The following is a 22513-nucleotide window of genomic DNA, read 5'->3' as shown; positions in this document are numbered from 1 at the left end:
CAAAGTCTGTGCACAGAATTTAGCAAGGGCCTCGCACCTTCTGATGCATCAGGTAGGTGCACAATAGCATAGCCTAACCCTCTGTACTTTGGTCTATATTGATGCGGGACATAGACAGCCAGCTGATGACCAATCCATTAGTGCAATGGATGGCTGGAAGCATTTGTCTTTGCCTTTGCAATACCACAGAAGCAATGCATGGTCAATGTACAGCAATGACACACCTGTGTGAACAGCCAGGAGACCCCCCCCCCCATGTTATGTTACATAGTTACATAGTTAGTACGGTCGAAAAAAGACATATGTCCATCAAGTTCAACCAGGGAATTAAGGGGTAGGGGTGTGGCGCGATATTGGGGAAGGGATGAGATTTTATATTTCTTCATAAGCATTAATCTTATTTTGTCAATTAGGAACATTCAGCACCCACCCGCTATCAAGGCAGCTGCCTATCATGTCATGCCCTACCTGCACAGGTGTGCTGGCTACTCAAATGATCCAATTAAGGAGGCCATTTAGTCAGCAGCAGCAGAAGTCCTGTGCCTGGACGCTCCAACAGGGGCCAGACACAAGCAGAAGCAGAAGCAGCAGAAGCAGCAGCAGCACCACCTTTTGTTTTTTGGCTGCAGCAGCAGCAAGGCCCACAGGGCTGGCTAGCTGGCTAGCCAGCAAGCAGGTAGCAATGAAAGTAGGAATCTTTCTTTTTAACCCTGTAAGGGGGTGGTGCACTGTACCCGAAGATACTGCCATATCGGGTCAATGCATAGGGCGACGGAAGCAAGCTTCGAAATCGGCCCCCGTTCTCAAAAATCCATTTAATATATGGTCCCCAGATAGGGGACGTATCAGATATTAAACTGATAAGAACAGATACTACACTTGATCTTAGCCAAAAGGCCGAGAAGCGATAACCGTGAAAGGGGCGGGCCCAACAAGGTCCCCTTCATGGGCACTATCACTGCTTGCTGTCAGGGAGGCTGCCAGACAATTTTCCATGCACACTCTGGGCTGGGGGGCAGTCAACCACCAGTACACACAGCAGAACCTAAACCCATACCATTATTGCTAAGCAGCAAGACAGGGGCCCATTGCACTCCCACGGGGCCTTTTTAAATGCAATCCATAACCCGGATTTGCCAGGAACCCTTCTTACTCCTCCTACTTGCATGTGACACTGGGCTTAGGATCTGCATAGGAAACACACACACAAGCACACACCTACCTTTGTTGCCTGCAGATGCCTCCTTGGCTGTCCCCAAACGGTATCAAACCAACACCCACGGGAAGCTGTAAGCATAGAGGACATGCCTGCACCCCATTGGACTTACCTGTGTGGGTTAAATCCGGGTTATTTGACAACCTATGGCGGTGATGGTTCTGCTCAGGCAGAGCAGTGCTGATGCTCCTCATAAAGCTGTCGCTGCTGTGAAGGTTCTAGGTGACATCACAAATCCCTATGGTTACATACACAACAAAGCTGGGTTGTTGTTGTTTACACTCTGCAAGGCCTGTGGAAGTGAGTGACATCATAGCACTGTAGTTCTGAGGGTTCAAGATGGATGCAACAATCTCCTGTTGCTTCTATGAAGGCCGTAATAGACGACATCACCAAACAGCTCCATAGTCACATACACAGCAAAGGAGAGATGTTGTTTACACCTAGTGATGTCAGTGGTATTGAGTGACATCACAGCACAGTGCTAAGGCTCCTGGGCCTGGACACAGCAGCGGCTGCAATATCTCAACGGAGAATACGTTTATATCTATGTGTGTGTGTGCGCATATATATATATATATATATATATATATATATATTTCTCCGCCGAAATCACTTTTAAACCCATTTCCACCTTTTTTTCCCTTCTCTTCCTCTTACTTTTTTTTCACGTTTTTTTACGTTTTTCTCCTTTTCGCCTCTTTTCTGGGCGTATTATTCTTCTTTTTCTTCTTTTTTTTCGTCTAATGCATACCCCATCAGTGCAGCAATGCTTATTCAATACCGCCAGCAGATGGAGACACTGGGGGATAATTTTCTAAGGATTTATACTGATTTTTCCTGTCTGAATTTGTCGCACAGAAAGTTGCAGGCCAAATATGTGTGACATTTCTGCGACTTTAGCTTCTAGAGCATTTTTACAACATTATACATAGGTGCTGAATACATAAAAAGCGACTGTTCAGCGACAGACAAGTCGCATCGGCTGAAAGTAGGCCAGAATGTCAGTCCATGTTGGAGCAGGTTTAGATACAGTCTAAAGCATAGATCTCAAAGTCTGTGCACAGAATTTAGCAAGGGCCTCGCACCTTCTGATGCATCAGGTAGGTGCACAATAGCATAGCCTAACCCTCTGTACTTTGGTCTATATTGATGCGGGACATAGACAGCCAGCTGATGACCAATCCATTAGTGCAATGGATGGCTGGAAGCATTTGTCTTTGCCTTTGCAATACCACAGAAGCAATGCATGGTCAATGTACAGCAATGACACACCTGTGTGAACAGCCAGGAGACCCCCCCCCCCCATGTTATGTTACATAGTTACATAGTTAGTACGGTCGAAAAAAGACATATGTCCATCAAGTTCAACCAGGGAATTAAGGGGTAGGGGTGTGGCGCGATATTGGGGAAGGGATGAGATTTTATATTTCTTCATAAGCATTAATCTTATTTTGTCAATTAGGAACATTCAGCACCCACCCGCTATCAAGGCAGCTGCCTATCATGTCATGCCCTACCTGCACAGGTGTGCTGGCTACTCAAATGATCCAATTAAGGAGGCCATTTAGTCAGCAGCAGCAGAAGTCCTGTGCCTGGACGCTCCAACAGGGGCCAGACACAAGCAGAAGCAGAAGCAGCAGAAGCAGCAGCAGCACCACCTTTTGTTTTTTGGCTGCAGCAGCAGCAAGGCCCACAGGGCTGGCTAGCTGGCTAGCCAGCAAGCAGGTAGCAATGAAAGTAGGAATCTTTCTTTTTAACCCTGTAAGGGGGTGGTGCACTGTACCCGAAGATACTGCCATATCGGGTCAATGCATAGGGCGACGGAAGCAAGCTTCGAAATCGGCCCCCGTTCTCAAAAATCCATTTAATATATGGTCCCCAGATAGGGGACGTATCAGATATTAAACTGATAAGAACAGATACTACACTTGATCTTAGCCAAAAGGCCGAGAAGCGATAACCGTGAAAGGGGCGGGCCCAACAAGGTCCCCTTCATGGGCACTATCACTGCTTGCTGTCAGGGAGGCTGCCAGACAATTTTCCATGCACACTCTGGGCTGGGGGGCAGTCAACCACCAGTACACACAGCAGAACCTAAACCCATACCATTATTGCTAAGCAGCAAGACAGGGGCCCATTGCACTCCCACGGGGCCTTTTTAAATGCAATCCATAACCCGGATTTGCCAGGAACCCTTCTTACTCCTCCTACTTGCATGTGACACTGGGCTTAGGATCTGCATAGGAAACACACACACAAGCACACACCTACCTTTGTTGCCTGCAGATGCCTCCTTGGCTGTCCCCAAACGGTATCAAACCAACACCCACGGGAAGCTGTAAGCATAGAGGACATGCCTGCACCCCATTGGACTTACCTGTGTGGGTTAAATCCGGGTTATTTGACAACCTATGGCGGTGATGGTTCTGCTCAGGCAGAGCAGTGCTGATGCTCCTCATAAAGCTGTCGCTGCTGTGAAGGTTCTAGGTGACATCACAAATCCCTATGGTTACATACACAACAAAGCTGGGTTGTTGTTGTTTACACTCTGCAAGGCCTGTGGAAGTGAGTGACATCATAGCACTGTAGTTCTGAGGGTTCAAGATGGATGCAACAATCTCCTGTTGCTTCTATGAAGGCCGTAATAGACGACATCACCAAACAGCTCCATAGTCACATACACAGCAAAGGAGAGATGTTGTTTACACCTAGTGATGTCAGTGGTATTGAGTGACATCACAGCACAGTGCTAAGGCTCCTGGGCCTGGACACAGCAGCGGCTGCAATATCTCAACGGAGAATACGTTTATATCTATGTGTGTGTGTGCGCATATATATATATATATATATATATATATATATATATATATATATTTCTCCGCCGAAATCACTTTTAAACCCATTTCCACCTTTTTTTCCCTTCTCTTCCTCTTACTTTTTTTTCACGTTTTTTTACGTTTTTCTCCTTTTCGCCTCTTTTCTGGGCGTATTATTCTTCTTTTTCTTCTTTTTTTTCGTCTAATGCATACCCCATCAGTGCAGCAATGCTTATTCAATACCGCCAGCAGATGGAGACACTGGGGGATAATTTTCTAAGGATTTATACTGATTTTTCCTGTCTGAATTTGTCGCACAGAAAGTTGCAGGCCAAATATGTGTGACATTTCTGCGACTTTAGCTTCTAGAGCATTTTTACAACATTATACATAGGTGCTGAATACATAAAAAGCGACTGTTCAGCGACAGACAAGTCGCATCGGCTGAAAGTAGGCCAGAATGTCAGTCCATGTTGGAGCAGGTTTAGATACAGTCTAAAGCATAGATCTCAAAGTCTGTGCACAGAATTTAGCAAGGGCCTCGCACCTTCTGATGCATCAGGTAGGTGCACAATAGCATAGCCTAACCCTCTGTACTTTGGTCTATATTGATGCGGGACATAGACAGCCAGCTGATGACCAATCCATTAGTGCAATGGATGGCTGGAAGCATTTGTCTTTGCCTTTGCAATACCACAGAAGCAATGCATGGTCAATGTACAGCAATGACACACCTGTGTGAACAGCCAGGAGACCCCCCCCCCCATGTTATGTTACATAGTTACATAGTTAGTACGGTCGAAAAAAGACATATGTCCATCAAGTTCAACCAGGGAATTAAGGGGTAGGGGTGTGGCGCGATATTGGGGAAGGGATGAGATTTTATATTTCTTCATAAGCATTAATCTTATTTTGTCAATTAGGAACATTCAGCACCCACCCGCTATCAAGGCAGCTGCCTATCATGTCATGCCCTACCTGCACAGGTGTGCTGGCTACTCAAATGATCCAATTAAGGAGGCCATTTAGTCAGCAGCAGCAGAAGTCCTGTGCCTGGACGCTCCAACAGGGGCCAGACACAAGCAGAAGCAGAAGCAGCAGAAGCAGCAGCAGCACCACCTTTTGTTTTTTGGCTGCAGCAGCAGCAAGGCCCACAGGGCTGGCTAGCTGGCTAGCCAGCAAGCAGGTAGCAATGAAAGTAGGAATCTTTCTTTTTAACCCTGTAAGGGGGTGGTGCACTGTACCCGAAGATACTGCCATATCGGGTCAATGCATAGGGCGACGGAAGCAAGCTTCGAAATCGGCCCCCGTTCTCAAAAATCCATTTAATATATGGTCCCCAGATAGGGGACGTATCAGATATTAAACTGATAAGAACAGATACTACACTTGATCTTAGCCAAAAGGCCGAGAAGCGATAACCGTGAAAGGGGCGGGCCCAACAAGGTCCCCTTCATGGGCACTATCACTGCTTGCTGTCAGGGAGGCTGCCAGACAATTTTCCATGCACACTCTGGGCTGGGGGGCAGTCAACCACCAGTACACACAGCAGAACCTAAACCCATACCATTATTGCTAAGCAGCAAGACAGGGGCCCATTGCACTCCCACGGGGCCTTTTTAAATGCAATCCATAACCCGGATTTGCCAGGAACCCTTCTTACTCCTCCTACTTGCATGTGACACTGGGCTTAGGATCTGCATAGGAAACACACACACAAGCACACACCTACCTTTGTTGCCTGCAGATGCCTCCTTGGCTGTCCCCAAACGGTATCAAACCAACACCCACGGGAAGCTGTAAGCATAGAGGACATGCCTGCACCCCATTGGACTTACCTGTGTGGGTTAAATCCGGGTTATTTGACAACCTATGGCGGTGATGGTTCTGCTCAGGCAGAGCAGTGCTGATGCTCCTCATAAAGCTGTCGCTGCTGTGAAGGTTCTAGGTGACATCACAAATCCCTATGGTTACATACACAACAAAGCTGGGTTGTTGTTGTTTACACTCTGCAAGGCCTGTGGAAGTGAGTGACATCATAGCACTGTAGTTCTGAGGGTTCAAGATGGATGCAACAATCTCCTGTTGCTTCTATGAAGGCCGTAATAGACGACATCACCAAACAGCTCCATAGTCACATACACAGCAAAGGAGAGATGTTGTTTACACCTAGTGATGTCAGTGGTATTGAGTGACATCACAGCACAGTGCTAAGGCTCCTGGGCCTGGACACAGCAGCGGCTGCAATATCTCAACGGAGAATACGTTTATATCTATGTGTGTGTGTGCGCATATATATATATATATTTCTCCGCCGAAATCACTTTTAAACCCATTTCCACCTTTTTTTCCCTTCTCTTCCTCTTACTTTTTTTTCACGTTTTTTTACGTTTTTCTCCTTTTCGCCTCTTTTCTGGGCGTATTATTCTTCTTTTTCTTCTTTTTTTTCGTCTAATGCATACCCCATCAGTGCAGCAATGCTTATTCAATACCGCCAGCAGATGGAGACACTGGGGGATAATTTTCTAAGGATTTATACTGATTTTTCCTGTCTGAATTTGTCGCACAGAAAGTTGCAGGCCAAATATGTGTGACATTTCTGCGACTTTAGCTTCTAGAGCATTTTTACAACATTATACATAGGTGCTGAATACATAAAAAGCGACTGTTCAGCGACAGACAAGTCGCATCGGCTGAAAGTAGGCCAGAATGTCAGTCCATGTTGGAGCAGGTTTAGATACAGTCTAAAGCATAGATCTCAAAGTCTGTGCACAGAATTTAGCAAGGGCCTCGCACCTTCTGATGCATCAGGTAGGTGCACAATAGCATAGCCTAACCCTCTGTACTTTGGTCTATATTGATGCGGGACATAGACAGCCAGCTGATGACCAATCCATTAGTGCAATGGATGGCTGGAAGCATTTGTCTTTGCCTTTGCAATACCACAGAAGCAATGCATGGTCAATGTACAGCAATGACACACCTGTGTGAACAGCCAGGAGACCCCCCCCCCCCATGTTATGTTACATAGTTAGTACGGTCGAAAAAAGACATATGTCCATCAAGTTCAACCAGGGAATTAAGGGGTAGGGGTGTGGCGCGATATTGGGGAAGGGATGAGATTTTATATTTCTTCATAAGCATTAATCTTATTTTGTCAATTAGGAACATTCAGCACCCACCCGCTATCAAGGCAGCTGCCTATCATGTCATGCCCTACCTGCACAGGTGTGCTGGCTACTCAAATGATCCAATTAAGGAGGCCATTTAGTCAGCAGCAGCAGAAGTCCTGTGCCTGGACGCTCCAACAGGGGCCAGACACAAGCAGAAGCAGAAGCAGCAGAAGCAGCAGCAGCACCACCTTTTGTTTTTTGGCTGCAGCAGCAGCAAGGCCCACAGGGCTGGCTAGCTGGCTAGCCAGCAAGCAGGTAGCAATGAAAGTAGGAATCTTTCTTTTTAACCCTGTAAGGGGGTGGTGCACTGTACCCGAAGATACTGCCATATCGGGTCAATGCATAGGGCGACGGAAGCAAGCTTCGAAATCGGCCCCCGTTCTCAAAAATCCATTTAATATATGGTCCCCAAATAGGGGACGTATCAGATATTAAACTGATAAGAACAGATACTACACTTGATCTTAGCCAAAAGGCCGAGAAGCGATAACCGTGAAAGGGGCGGGCCCAACAAGGTCCCCTTCATGGGCACTATCACTGCTTGCTGTCAGGGAGGCTGCCAGACAATTTTCCATGCACACTCTGGGCTGGGGGGCAGTCAACCACCAGTACACACAGCAGAACCTAAACCCATACCATTATTGCTAAGCAGCAAGACAGGGGCCCATTGCACTCCCACGGGGCCTTTTTAAATGCAATCCATAACCCGGATTTGCCAGGAACCCTTCTTACTCCTCCTACTTGCATGTGACACTGGGCTTAGGATCTGCATAGGAAACACACACACAAGCACACACCTACCTTTGTTGCCTGCAGATGCCTCCTTGGCTGTCCCCAAACGGTATCAAACCAACACCCACGGGAAGCTGTAAGCATAGAGGACATGCCTGCACCCCATTGGACTTACCTGTGTGGGTTAAATCCGGGTTATTTGACAACCTATGGCGGTGATGGTTCTGCTCAGGCAGAGCAGTGCTGATGCTCCTCATAAAGCTGTCGCTGCTGTGAAGGTTCTAGGTGACATCACAAATCCCTATGGTTACATACACAACAAAGCTGGGTTGTTGTTGTTTACACTCTGCAAGGCCTGTGGAAGTGAGTGACATCATAGCACTGTAGTTCTGAGGGTTCAAGATGGATGCAACAATCTCCTGTTGCTTCTATGAAGGCCGTAATAGACGACATCACCAAACAGCTCCATAGTCACATACACAGCAAAGGAGAGATGTTGTTTACACCTAGTGATGTCAGTGGTATTGAGTGACATCACAGCACAGTGCTAAGGCTCCTGGGCCTGGACACAGCAGCGGCTGCAATATCTCAACGGAGAATACGTTTATATCTATGTGTGTGTGTGCACATATATATATATATATATATATATATATATATATATATATATATTTCTCCGCCGAAATCACTTTTAAACCCATTTCCACCTTTTTTTCCCTTCTCTTCCTCTTACTTTTTTTTCACGTTTTTTTACGTTTTTCTCCTTTTCGCCTCTTTTCTGGGCGTATTATTCTTCTTTTTCTTCTTTTTTTTCGTCTAATGCATACCCCATCAGTGCAGCAATGCTTATTCAATACCGCCAGCAGATGGAGACACTGGGGGATAATTTTCTAAGGATTTATACTGATTTTTCCTGTCTGAATTTGTCGCACAGAAAGTTGCAGGCCAAATATGTGTGACATTTCTGCGACTTTAGCTTCTAGAGCATTTTTACAACATTATACATAGGTGCTGAATACATAAAAAGCGACTGTTCAGCGACAGACAAGTCGCATCGGCTGAAAGTAGGCCAGAATGTCAGTCCATGTTGGAGCAGGTTTAGATACAGTCTAAAGCATAGATCTCAAAGTCTGTGCACAGAATTTAGCAAGGGCCTCGCACCTTCTGATGCATCAGGTAGGTGCACAATAGCATAGCCTAACCCTCTGTACTTTGGTCTATATTGATGCGGGACATAGACAGCCAGCTGATGACCAATCCATTAGTGCAATGGATGGCTGGAAGCATTTGTCTTTGCCTTTGCAATACCACAGAAGCAATGCATGGTCAATGTACAGCAATGACACACCTGTGTGAACAGCCAGGAGACCCCCCCCCCCATGTTATGTTACATAGTTAGTACGGTCGAAAAAAGACATATGTCCATCAAGTTCAACCAGGGAATTAAGGGGTAGGGGTGTGGCGCGATATTGGGGAAGGGATGAGATTTTATATTTCTTCATAAGCATTAATCTTATTTTGTCAATTAGGAACATTCAGCACCCACCCGCTATCAAGGCAGCTGCCTATCATGTCATGCCCTACCTGCACAGGTGTGCTGGCTACTCAAATGATCCAATTAAGGAGGCCATTTAGTCAGCAGCAGCAGAAGTCCTGTGCCTGGACGCTCCAACAGGGGCCAGACACAAGCAGAAGCAGAAGCAGCAGAAGCAGCAGCAGCACCACCTTTTGTTTTTTGGCTGCAGCAGCAGCAAGGCCCACAGGGCTGGCTAGCTGGCTAGCCAGCAAGCAGGTAGCAATGAAAGTAGGAATCTTTCTTTTTAACCCTGTAAGGGGGTGGTGCACTGTACCCGAAGATACTGCCATATCGGGTCAATGCATAGGGCGACGGAAGCAAGCTTCGAAATCGGCCCCCGTTCTCAAAAATCCATTTAATATATGGTCCCCAAATAGGGGACGTATCAGATATTAAACTGATAAGAACAGATTTTTTTTTTTTTTTTTTTTTTTTTTCCTCAGTTACAGACTATTGTTTGGACGATCATCAGGTCACCTACCAAGACTCGTCACTTAAAACAATATCTGAAAAAACATCATACGGAAAAAACTAACTAAGGGAACCGAGTGCCAAGAAAAAGTGACCAAACAACAAAACAAAAAAACATGTCAAAAACAATCACAGAAATTGGTCAAAAACTTACAGCTTTCTCCTTTACGTACTTCTTATAAATTTTTCCATCGTGTATGCATCCAGATTTTCTCCGCTTCTTCTTCACCAATTCTCTTTTTGTCCAGTAGAAAGATAGTAAAAATCCTTCCTAAAAACAATCTTTTCAATTCCCTCGGAGAAATAACAACATTTTTAAAAACAAGCAAATTGCGTGAGTCCCATAAAACCTCTTTAAAAACAGAAAAAAGAATCCAATTAGTACGTGTATCTTCCTTTTTACTAAGATCTTGACCAATAAAAACTTTCTCAAAAGAAAAACTGTTATATCCAGTGAGTTGGATTAAAAACTTCTTTAAAAACATAAAAAATTCTTTTGCATAAAAACAGTCCCAATAAAGGTGCACTAAGTCTTCTCTACCTCCACAACCCTCTCTTGGGCATCTGTCACTTATTCTCAAACCTCTTCCATTTAAAAAAGATCGGGTTGGGAGGCAGCCATGAAAGGACATCCAACTAACGTCTTTTTGTCTGTTTGATAGTCCAATAACTTTAAAAAACTTCCAAAGCTTCACAGACTGAGCATTAGTGCAGAATGGTACTTCATATAATCTCTCATTTTTCCTTATTTCTTGTTCTATTTTCTTTTTATCAGGTTCACCTAAAGAGCTCAAACCAAATTGATCATTGAAAGACCCGAGGAGCACATAGAAGGTAGGTATCACATGTGCTATGGGTCTCCTCAAATCCCTCTCACACCAGCCCCATTTGGAAAACAACCATCCTGCAAGGTATTTACTCATGTCTGCCGCCCTATTATTGCACTGTATCAATTTAAAAATTAAAAGAAAATAGTGCACCTTTAAAAACAGATCAATGTTTGGAAAGTTATATCCGCCCAAATTCATACTCTTCATCACTTCTTCTCTTCTCATTTTCTCCATCTTAGACCCCCAGAAGAACACAAAAAGCTTCCTTGTGACTCTCCTAGTCCATAACTTCCCTGGAGGAAGCACCATAGCCGTATACAAGAGAAGCGGTAGGATTACAGACTTAATGATAAGAACTTTCCCTTTAAGTGACAAGTTCCTTAACCTCCAGAAGGATAGCTTCTTCTCAATTTTACTGTCCAAAGTCTCATAACTTTTCTTTCCTTTGAGGTATTTATCAAATATCACTCCTAGCACTTCAATGTCTTCTTTTTCCTTAACACCATCCACTACTATATTCTCTTGGTTCCCAAAACTGCATAATTGGCACTTCCCCCAGTTCACATTCATCCCAGCCACACAACAAAAAATCCTCACATGCAAATTTACTCTGTTGAGATCTGCTTGGGATGTACAAGTAAAAACCACATCGTCCATATAACTTAAAACCTTTAACTTACTACCATCACTACCTGGAATAAAAACACCACTCACACATTTATCTTTCTGCACATTCTTCAACAGGCCCTCTGTAACGCATATAAACAGAATTGGGGAGAGTGGGCATCCCTGTCTGACTCCAGACAAGACATTAAAAGCAGGCCCCACATGCCCATTTACTAAAATCTGACTTGTCACCCCATGATAAAAACTCATAATAACAGATAATAACTTTTCTGGAATACCTAAGTGTTTTAAAGCAATGAACATAAAATCATGTGCAACCTTATCATAAGCCTTTTCGAAATCTATGGACTCAACAAACAGTGCATTCTTGTTAAAGTTACTGTAATAAATAGAGTCTCTTAAAAGCAATAAATTATCTGTTATTTTTCTTTTCGGTACTGCACAAACTTGGTATTCTCCCACAAGGTGGTCCACTACATCACTCAGTCTATTAGCCACAATCTTAGCAATTATCTTGTAGTCACAATTTAATAAAGTTATAGGTCTCCAATTTTTAAGATCTCTGCCATCACCTTTTTTATGAATTAATGTTATGACCCCTTTCTTCATAGATTCAGCTAAAACACCTGAGTTAAAAACATATTGCACCACCCGTGTAAACTCTTTACTTAAAATATTCCAGAACGCGGAATAAAACTCAGCGGGGAGACCATCACAGCCTGGTGTCTTCCCTTTGGCCATCTTATCCAGGGCCTGCTTGATCTCCCCTTCACTAACATCATCAATCAAAAAATCTACTTTTTCAACAGGAACATTATTCTCCAAAATATTACAATAATCATTCATCTCCGTCTCACTGGCTCTGCTCTTATTACTAAAGAGTGTCTCATAAAATCTGCCAATCTCCTTCACCATCTCCTCTCCAAAAACTTCCCCCGTAGGGGTAAAAACAGATTTAAAAACACCTTTAGCATTAAAACATTTTTTAAAGAAATACCGTGTACACTGCTCATTTTCTTCTAGGTGCTGCACTTTAGACTTATATACAATATTCCTTCCCTTTTCCAACAACCTTTTTTTCATCTCCCCCTTCACCTTAACAATCTCATCCTCCACCTCCACACCAACACGTTTAAACTTATAGAGAGTCTCTAACCGGGATACAAGCCTTTCATCACTCCTCCTCTTCTCTTGTGCTCTCTTTATGCAAAACATCTTAAAGAAATTAGAAAACTCTCCTTTAGCCCATTCCCACCACACTAAGACATTACTAAAATCAGGTTGTTTAGAAACACAGGATAAAAACACATGATTAAAACCAGCCATTACTTCCTCATCTTCCAATAGACTTACATTTAATTTCCAGAGCCCCCTCCCAAAATGAAGGGACTCTGTGACACTTATCTCAGCCGACACCATCTTGTGGTCTGAGAAAGTTGACATCATTTGATTGCACCGGACCACCTTTATCCCATCAGAGACCAGGATGTAATCGATCCGGGATTTACAGCGGCCACTATCTGATATGTACGTATATCTTTCATCAGTGCTAACCATCAGTCCAACATCAGTAAAATGCAAGTCTTGAATAATTTGATTTAAAACATTGGAAGTAATATCAGTTCTAACCTCAGCAGAGCTCTCACGATCATTGACGGATCTAATGCAGTTAAAATCGCCAACAATAATAGTATCTTCACGACCAGGGATAAAAAACTTAAGGGACTCTAAAAAAGACAAACGTGCTTGTTTTTCTGCTGGAGCATACACATTAAAAATTCTCATCCTCTGGCCCAAAACCTCAAAAATTAAAACCATACAACGACCAGGTACTAAAGTTTGGCAATTTAAAACTTTAATGTCCCTGTTTCGCAATAAAATCCCAACACCTTCATTTTTGTTTTCTGCACATGTGGACCAGAAGGACTGCCCACACTTCCACTCATTTGCATAAGGTGCTGACTTTATTGCACACTCCTGTAAACATATCACATCACTTCTAACATTCTCAAGAATATCAAAAATTGCAGCTCTCCTAATTTCAGACTCAATACTTCTTACATTAATAGTTGTTACAACCAAAGTCATAATAACTAGGAAAAGAAAACCAAATGCTTTAAAATCCATCTTAACTTAGAAATTAACATTTTGGCCTTCAACTTTCCTATGTAAACTTGCAAAACAATCAGGCGACCCTATGTTAGAGTCCCTGTCTATTTCATTATCACTACCAAGAACAAGGGCTTCCTGATCCTCAGTCCAGCTCCCTGTCTTACACCTTTTATTCACAACCTGCACATCCTCATCTTCCTCCTCCTCTTCTTCCTTACTGCGAGAAACTCTCTGACCAGGTGTTAGAGATCTCTGAGATGACCCAACAACTTCCATTCCCTCCTCCTCCCCCACAATTGGGTTTGGACATTCAATATCATCCATAGCCTCTTCACTAGAAAGAACATCACCATACACTGTCTCAATTTTCTCCACCACTTTCACTTTTTTTGCTTTTTTCTTTTTCACCAAGGTAAATTCACCTCCCACACCTGTCTCCTCACCAGTCACAGCAGTGGAAACACCCTCCTCCCCTGACCTCTCCTGAGTGCTAATGTGCTCCACTATCACAGAACTTTCCTCAGCCACCTGTGCCACATTAACACTCACACTCACACTCTCACCAACTCCAGGAACAAACCTCCCTCCCCCTTTTTCTCTTTGTTCTCCTCTATTCCCAGCTGCATCAGCATAACTTCTCTTCTTTTTATACCACATATCACAGCCTCTTGCCAAATGTTCCTCACTTCCACAGATATCACATGTCTTCTTCTCTGTACAAATACTTGCTTCATGACCAGTTTTCCCACAATTTCTGCAACATTCTCCTTTCTCAGGGCAATAATCCTGCACATGGCCATAGGCATGGCACTTTCTACAATATTGCAACTGGCCTTCATAAAAGCAGAAACCTCTCTCTCCTCCGATAGAAAACACCTGTGGTATGCTCTTCCTTCCATCTTGCATTCCTTCATCTTTTTTAAATTTTACAATAAACTTTCTCTTACAATTAAAGTACCCAAACTTGTTCTTAAGTCTTCCTATAAATTTCACTTCCTCGCAATACCGGAACAAAAAGTTTGTAACCATTTCATCAGAAACCTTAGGATTATACATGTGGACAATTACTACCTTTGTTGTATTCATAAATAACGGTTCCACTTTAATCTTCTTCATTATAGCAGGCTCACTTTTCCTCTTCATTTCTTCAAGATCCATATAGACTCTCTGGCAAATCTCAGAACCACAAAAAGTAATATCATAAATTCCTTGCCTAGGAAAATCCTGTATAGCCAATACATTCCATACCTGTAGGTAATCAAGCTTGCGAAGAATCTCCACAACGATTTGGTCAAGTCCGATCGTCCCCCGGTGCTCGCCAGGAACGTAGATCCGCACCGTGTCCTCAAGTCCACGCGCCTTCTCGCTCATTTTTGCAGGTAAAACCCACAATCGCAGCTCAGCAACAATCCAGGGCCCCCCGTAAAGAGGGCCCCGATCACCACTCCTTTCAACCCAAACCACGCACAGAAATCCACACGTGATCTTAGCCAAAAGGCCGAGAAGCGATAACCGTGAAAGGGGCGGGCCCAACAAGGTCCCCTTCATGGGCACTATCACTGCTTGCTGTCAGGGAGGCTGCCAGACAATTTTCCATGCACACTCTGGGCTGGGGGGCAGTCAACCACCAGTACACACAGCAGAACCTAAACCCATACCATTATTGCTAAGCAGCAAGACAGGGGCCCATTGCACTCCCACGGGGCCTTTTTAAATGCAATCCATAACCCGGATTTGCCAGGAACCCTTCTTACTCCTCCTACTTGCATGTGACACTGGGCTTAGGATCTGCATAGGAAACACACACACAAGCACACACCTACCTTTGTTGCCTGCAGATGCCTCCTTGGCTGTCCCCAAACGGTATCAAACCAACACCCACGGGAAGCTGTAAGCATAGAGGACATGCCTGCACCCCATTGGACTTACCTGTGTGGGTTAAATCCGGGTTATTTGACAACCTATGGCGGTGATGGTTCTGCTCAGGCAGAGCAGTGCTGATGCTCCTCATAAAGCTGTCGCTGCTGTGAAGGTTCTAGGTGACATCACAAATCCCTATGGTTACATACACAACAAAGCTGGGTTGTTGTTGTTTACACTCTGCAAGGCCTGTGGAAGTGAGTGACATCATAGCACTGTAGTTCTGAGGGTTCAAGATGGATGCAACAATCTCCTGTTGCTTCTATGAAGGCCGTAATAGACGACATCACCAAACAGCTCCATAGTCACATACACAGCAAAGGAGAGATGTTGTTTACACCTAGTGATGTCAGTGGTATTGAGTGACATCACAGCACAGTGCTAAGGCTCCTGGGCCTGGACACAGCAGCGGCTGCAATATCTCAACGGAGAATACGTTTATATCTATGTGTGTGTGTGCACATATATATATATATATATATATATATATATATATATATATATATATATATATTTCTCCGCCGAAATCACTTTTAAACCCATTTCCACCTTTTTTTCCCTTCTCTTCCTCTTACTTTTTTTTCACGTTTTTTTACGTTTTTCTCCTTTTCGCCTCTTTTCTGGGCGTATTATTCTTCTTTTTCTTCTTTTTTTTCGTCTAATGCATACCCCATCAGTGCAGCAATGCTTATTCAATACCGCCAGCAGATGGAGACACTGGGGGATAATTTTCTAAGGATTTATACTGATTTTTCCTGTCTGAATTTGTCGCACAGAAAGTTGCAGGCCAAATATGTGTGACATTTCTGCGACTTTAGCTTCTAGAGCATTTTTACAACATTATACATAGGTGCTGAATACATAAAAAGCGACTGTTCAGCGACAGACAAGTCGCATCGGCTGAAAGTAGGCCAGAATGTCAGTCCATGTTGGAGCAGGTTTAGATACAGTCTAAAGCATAGATCTCAAAGTCTGTGCACAGAATTTAGCAAGGGCCTCGCACCTTCTGATGCATCAGGTAGGTGCACAATAGCATAGCCTAACCCTCTGTACTTTGGTCTATATTGATGCGGGACATAGACAGCCAGCTGATGACCAATCCATTAGTGCAATGGATGGCTGGAAGCATTTGTCTTTGCCTTTGCAATACCACAGAAGCAATGCATGGTCAATGTACAGCAATGACACACCTGTGTGAACAGCCAGGAGACCCCCCCCCCCATGTTATGTTACATAGTTAGTACGGTCGAAAAAAGACATATGTCCATCAAGTTCAACCAGGGAATTAAGGGGTAGGGGTGTGGCGCGATATTGGGGAAGGGATGAGATTTTATATTTCTTCATAAGCATTAATCTTATTTTGTCAATTAGGAACATTCAGCACCCACCCGCTATCAAGGCAGCTGCCTATCATGTCATGCCCTACCTGCACAGGTGTGCTGGCTACTCAAATGATCCAATTAAGGAGGCCATTTAGTCAGCAGCAGCAGAAGTCCTGTGCCTGGACGCTCCAACAGGGGCCAGACACAAGCAGAAGCAGAAGCAGCAGAAGCAGCAGCAGCACCACCTTTTGTTTTTTGGCTGCAGCAGCAGCAAGGCCCACAGGGCTGGCTAGCTGGCTAGCCAGCAAGCAGGTAGCAATGAAAGTAGGAATCTTTCTTTTTAACCCTGTAAGGGGGTGGTGCACTGTACCCGAAGATACTGCCATATCGGGTCAATGCATAGGGCGACGGAAGCAAGCTTCGAAATCGGCCCCCGTTCTCAAAAATCCATTTAATATATGGTCCCCAAATAGGGGACGTATCAGATATTAAACTGATAAGAACAGATACTACACTTGATCTTAGCCAAAAGGCCGAGAAGCGATAACCGTGAAAGGGGCGGGCCCAACAAGGTCCCCTTCATGGGCACTATCACTGCTTGCTGTCAGGGAGGCTGCCAGACAATTTTCCATGCACACTCTGGGCTGGGGGGCAGTCAACCACCAGTACACACAGCAGAACCTAAACCCATACCATTATTGCTAAGCAGCAAGACAGGGGCCCATTGCACTCCCACGGGGCCTTTTTAAATGCAATCCATAACCCGGATTTGCCAGGAACCCTTCTTACTCCTCCTACTTGCATGTGACACTGGGCTTAGGATCTGCATAGGAAACACACACACAAGCACACACCTACCTTTGTTGCCTGCAGATGCCTCCTTGGCTGTCCCCAAACGGTATCAAACCAACACCCACGGGAAGCTGTAAGCATAGAGGACATGCCTGCACCCCATTGGACTTACCTGTGTGGGTTAAATCCGGGTTATTTGACAACCTATGGCGGTGATGGTTCTGCTCAGGCAGAGCAGTGCTGATGCTCCTCATAAAGCTGTCGCTGCTGTGAAGGTTCTAGGTGACATCACAAATCCCTATGGTTACATACACAACAAAGCTGGGTTGTTGTTGTTTACACTCTGCAAGGCCTGTGGAAGTGAGTGACATCATAGCACTGTAGTTCTGAGGGTTCAAGATGGATGCAACAATCTCCTGTTGCTTCTATGAAGGCCGTAATAGACGACATCACCAAACAGCTCCATAGTCACATACACAGCAAAGGAGAGATGTTGTTTACACCTAGTGATGTCAGTGGTATTGAGTGACATCACAGCACAGTGCTAAGGCTCCTGGGCCTGGACACAGCAGCGGCTGCAATATCTCAACGGAGAATACGTTTATATCTATGTGTGTGTGTGCACATATATATATATATATATATATATATATATATATATATATATATATATATATATATTTCTCCGCCGAAATCACTTTTAAACCCATTTCCACCTTTTTTTCCCTTCTCTTCCTCTTACTTTTTTTTCACGTTTTTTTACGTTTTTCTCCTTTTCGCCTCTTTTCTGGGCGTATTATTCTTCTTTTTCTTCTTTTTTTTCGTCTAATGCATACCCCATCAGTGCAGCAATGCTTATTCAATACCGCCAGCAGATGGAGACACTGGGGGATAATTTTCTAAGGATTTATACTGATTTTTCCTGTCTGAATTTGTCGCACAGAAAGTTGCAGGCCAAATATGTGTGACATTTCTGCGACTTTAGCTTCTAGAGCATTTTTACAACATTATACATAGGTGCTGAATACATAAAAAGCGACTGTTCAGCGACAGACAAGTCGCATCGGCTGAAAGTAGGCCAGAATGTCAGTCCATGTTGGAGCAGGTTTAGATACAGTCTAAAGCATAGATCTCAAAGTCTGTGCACAGAATTTAGCAAGGGCCTCACACCTTCTGATGCATCAGGTAGGTGCACAATAGCATAGCCTAACCCTCTGTACTTTGGTCTATATTGATGCGGGACATAGACAGCCAGCTGATGACCAATCCATTAGTGCAATGGATGGCTGGAAGCATTTGTCTTTGCCTTTGCAATACCACAGAAGCAATGCATGGTCAATGTACAGCAATGACACACCTGTGTGAACAGCCAGGAGACCCCCCCCCCCCATGTTATGTTACATAGTTAGTACGGTCGAAAAAAGACATATGTCCATCAAGTTCAACCAGGGAATTAAGGGGTAGGGGTGTGGCGCGATATTGGGGAAGGGATGAGATTTTATATTTCTTCATAAGCATTAATCTTATTTTGTCAATTAGGAACATTCAGCACCCACCCGCTATCAAGGCAGCTGCCTATCATGTCATGCCCTACCTGCACAGGTGTGCTGGCTACTCAAATGATCCAATTAAGGAGGCCATTTAGTCAGCAGCAGCAGAAGTCCTGTGCCTGGACGCTCCAACAGGGGCCAGACACAAGCAGAAGCAGAAGCAGCAGAAGCAGCAGCAGCACCACCTTTTGTTTTTTGGCTGCAGCAGCAGCAAGGCCCACAGGGCTGGCTAGCTGGCTAGCCAGCAAGCAGGTAGCAATGAAAGTAGGAATCTTTCTTTTTAACCCTGTAAGGGGGTGGTGCACTGTACCCGAAGATACTGCCATATCGGGTCAATGCATAGGGCGACGGAAGCAAGCTTCGAAATCGGCCCCCGTTCTCAAAAATCCATTTAATATATGGTCCCCAAATAGGGGACGTATCAGATATTAAACTGATAAGAACAGATACTACACTTGATCTTAGCCAAAAGGCCGAGAAGCGATAACCGTGAAAGGGGCGGGCCCAACAAGGTCCCCTTCATGGGCACTATCACTGCTTGCTGTCAGGGAGGCTGCCAGACAATTTTCCATGCACACTCTGGGCTGGGGGGCAGTCAACCACCAGTACACACAGCAGAACCTAAACCCATACCATTATTGCTAAGCAGCAAGACAGGGGCCCATTGCACTCCCACGGGGCCTTTTTAAATGCAATCCATAACCCGGATTTGCCAGGAACCCTTCTTACTCCTCCTACTTGCATGTGACACTGGGCTTAGGATCTGCATAGGAAACACACACACAAGCACACACCTACCTTTGTTGCCTGCAGATGCCTCCTTGGCTGTCCCCAAACGGTATCAAACCAACACCCACGGGAAGCTGTAAGCATAGAGGACATGCCTGCACCCCATTGGACTTACCTGTGTGGGTTAAATCCGGGTTATTTGACAACCTATGGCGGTGATGGTTCTGCTCAGGCAGAGCAGTGCTGATGCTCCTCATAAAGCTGTCGCTGCTGTGAAGGTTCTAGGTGACATCACAAATCCCTATGGTTACATACACAACAAAGCTGGGTTGTTGTTGTTTACACTCTGCAAGGCCTGTGGAAGTGAGTGACATCATAGCACTGTAGTTCTGAGGGTTCAAGATGGATGCAACAATCTCCTGTTGCTTCTATGAAGGCCGTAATAGACGACATCACCAAACAGCTCCATAGTCACATACACAGCAAAGGAGAGATGTTGTTTACACCTAGTGATGTCAGTGGTATTGAGTGACATCACAGCACAGTGCTAAGGCTCCTGGGCCTGGACACAGCAGCGGCTGCAATATCTCAACGGAGAATACGTTTATATCTATGTGTGTGTGTGCACATATATATATATATATATATATATATATATATATATATATATATATATATATATTTCTCCGCCGAAATCACTTTTAAACCCATTTCCACCTTTTTTTCCCTTCTCTTCCTCTTACTTTTTTTTCACGTTTTTTTACGTTTTTCTCCTTTTCGCCTCTTTTCTGGGCGTATTATTCTTCTTTTTCTTCTTTTTTTTCGTCTAATGCATACCCCATCAGTGCAGCAATGCTTATTCAATACCGCCAGCAGATGGAGACACTGGGGGATAATTTTCTAAGGATTTATACTGATTTTTCCTGTCTGAATTTGTCGCACAGAAAGTTGCAGGCCAAATATGTGTGACATTTCTGCGACTTTAGCTTCTAGAGCATTTTTACAACATTATACATAGGTGCTGAATACATAAAAAGCGACTGTTCAGCGACAGACAAGTCGCATCGGCTGAAAGTAGGCCAGAATGTCAGTCCATGTTGGAGCAGGTTTAGATACAGTCTAAAGCATAGATCTCAAAGTCTGTGCACAGAATTTAGCAAGGGCCTCGCACCTTCTGATGCATCAGGTAGGTGCACAATAGCATAGCCTAACCCTCTGTACTTTGGTCTATATTGATGCGGGACATAGACAGCCAGCTGATGACCAATCCATTAGTGCAATGGATGGCTGGAAGCATTTGTCTTTGCCTTTGCAATACCACAGAAGCAATGCATGGTCAATGTACAGCAATGACACACCTGTGTGAACAGCCAGGAGACCCCCCCCCCCATGTTATGTTACATAGTTAGTACGGTCGAAAAAAGACATATGTCCATCAAGTTCAACCAGGGAATTAAGGGGTAGGGGTGTGGCGCGATATTGGGGAAGGGATGAGATTTTATATTTCTTCATAAGCATTAATCTTATTTTGTCAATTAGGAACATTCAGCACCCACCCGCTATCAAGGCAGCTGCCTATCATGTCATGCCCTACCTGCACAGGTGTGCTGGCTACTCAAATGATCCAATTAAGGAGGCCATTTAGTCAGCAGCAGCAGAAGTCCTGTGCCTGGACGCTCCAACAGGGGCCAGACACAAGCAGAAGCAGAAGCAGCAGAAGCAGCAGCAGCACCACCTTTTGTTTTTTGGCTGCAGCAGCAGCAAGGCCCACAGGGCTGGCTAGCTGGCTAGCCAGCAAGCAGGTAGCAATGAAAGTAGGAATCTTTCTTTTTAACCCTGTAAGGGGGTGGTGCACTGTACCCGAAGATACTGCCATATCGGGTCAATGCATAGGGCGACGGAAGCAAGCTTCGAAATCGGCCCCCGTTCTCAAAAATCCATTTAATATATGGTCCCCAGATAGGGGACGTATCAGATATTAAACTGATAAGAACAGATACTACACTTGATCTTAGCCAAAAGGCCGAGAAGCGATAACCGTGAAAGGGGCGGGCCCAACAAGGTCCCCTTCATGGGCACTATCACTGCTTGCTGTCAGGGAGGCTGCCAGACAATTTTCCATGCACACTCTGGGCTGGGGGGCAGTCAACCACCAGTACACACAGCAGAACCTAAACCCATACCATTATTGCTAAGCAGCAAGACAGGGGCCCATTGCACTCCCACGGGGCCTTTTTAAATGCAATCCATAACCCGGATTTGCCAGGAACCCTTCTTACTCCTCCTACTTGCATGTGACACTGGGCTTAGGATCTGCATAGGAAACACACACACAAGCACACACCTACCTTTGTTGCCTGCAGATGCCTCCTTGGCTGTCCCCAAACGGTATCAAACCAACACCCACGGGAAGCTGTAAGCATAGAGGACATGCCTGCACCCCATTGGACTTACCTGTGTGGGTTAAATCCGGGTTATTTGACAACCTATGGCGGTGATGGTTCTGCTCAGGCAGAGCAGTGCTGATGCTCCTCATAAAGCTGTCGCTGCTGTGAAGGTTCTAGGTGACATCACAAATCCCTATGGTTACATACACAACAAAGCTGGGTTGTTGTTGTTTACACTCTGCAAGGCCTGTGGAAGT

General features: G+C 44.6%; 8 non-coding genes across 8 annotated transcripts; all 8 read right to left on the bottom strand.

The window, feature by feature from the left end:
* Positions 1 to 718: 718 nt before the first annotated feature.
* LOC130314378 (U2 spliceosomal RNA) lies at positions 719 to 909 on the bottom strand. Its single transcript, XR_008862080.1, has one exon. It is a non-coding gene; the product is annotated as a U2 spliceosomal RNA (small nuclear RNA).
* A 2077-nt stretch (positions 910 to 2986) lies between these two features.
* LOC130314377 (U2 spliceosomal RNA) lies at positions 2987 to 3177 on the bottom strand. Its single transcript, XR_008862079.1, has one exon. It is a non-coding gene; the product is annotated as a U2 spliceosomal RNA (small nuclear RNA).
* A 2086-nt stretch (positions 3178 to 5263) lies between these two features.
* On the bottom strand, positions 5264 to 5454 carry LOC130314376 (U2 spliceosomal RNA). The gene has a single exon (XR_008862078.1). It is a non-coding gene; the product is annotated as a U2 spliceosomal RNA (small nuclear RNA).
* A 2051-nt stretch (positions 5455 to 7505) lies between these two features.
* LOC130314369 (U2 spliceosomal RNA) lies at positions 7506 to 7696 on the bottom strand. The gene has a single exon (XR_008862072.1). It is a non-coding gene; the product is annotated as a U2 spliceosomal RNA (small nuclear RNA).
* Positions 7697 to 9774: 2078 nt separating this feature from the next.
* Positions 9775 to 9970, bottom strand: LOC130314389 (U2 spliceosomal RNA). The gene has a single exon (XR_008862090.1). It is a non-coding gene; the product is annotated as a U2 spliceosomal RNA (small nuclear RNA).
* A 7182-nt stretch (positions 9971 to 17152) lies between these two features.
* On the bottom strand, positions 17153 to 17343 carry LOC130314394 (U2 spliceosomal RNA). The gene has a single exon (XR_008862093.1). It is a non-coding gene; the product is annotated as a U2 spliceosomal RNA (small nuclear RNA).
* A 2091-nt stretch (positions 17344 to 19434) lies between these two features.
* LOC130314393 (U2 spliceosomal RNA) lies at positions 19435 to 19625 on the bottom strand. Its single transcript, XR_008862092.1, has one exon. It is a non-coding gene; the product is annotated as a U2 spliceosomal RNA (small nuclear RNA).
* A 2088-nt stretch (positions 19626 to 21713) lies between these two features.
* LOC130314375 (U2 spliceosomal RNA) lies at positions 21714 to 21904 on the bottom strand. Its single transcript, XR_008862077.1, has one exon. It is a non-coding gene; the product is annotated as a U2 spliceosomal RNA (small nuclear RNA).
* Between the last annotated feature and the right edge of the window lie 609 nt (positions 21905 to 22513).

Source organism: Hyla sarda, unplaced genomic scaffold (assembly GCF_029499605.1).
Source record: "Hyla sarda isolate aHylSar1 unplaced genomic scaffold, aHylSar1.hap1 scaffold_1817, whole genome shotgun sequence".
Lineage (NCBI taxonomy): Eukaryota > Metazoa > Chordata > Amphibia > Anura > Hylidae > Hyla > Hyla sarda.
Note: the sequence above shows the minus strand (reverse complement) of the source record. Positions and strands in the feature narration are given on the sequence as shown.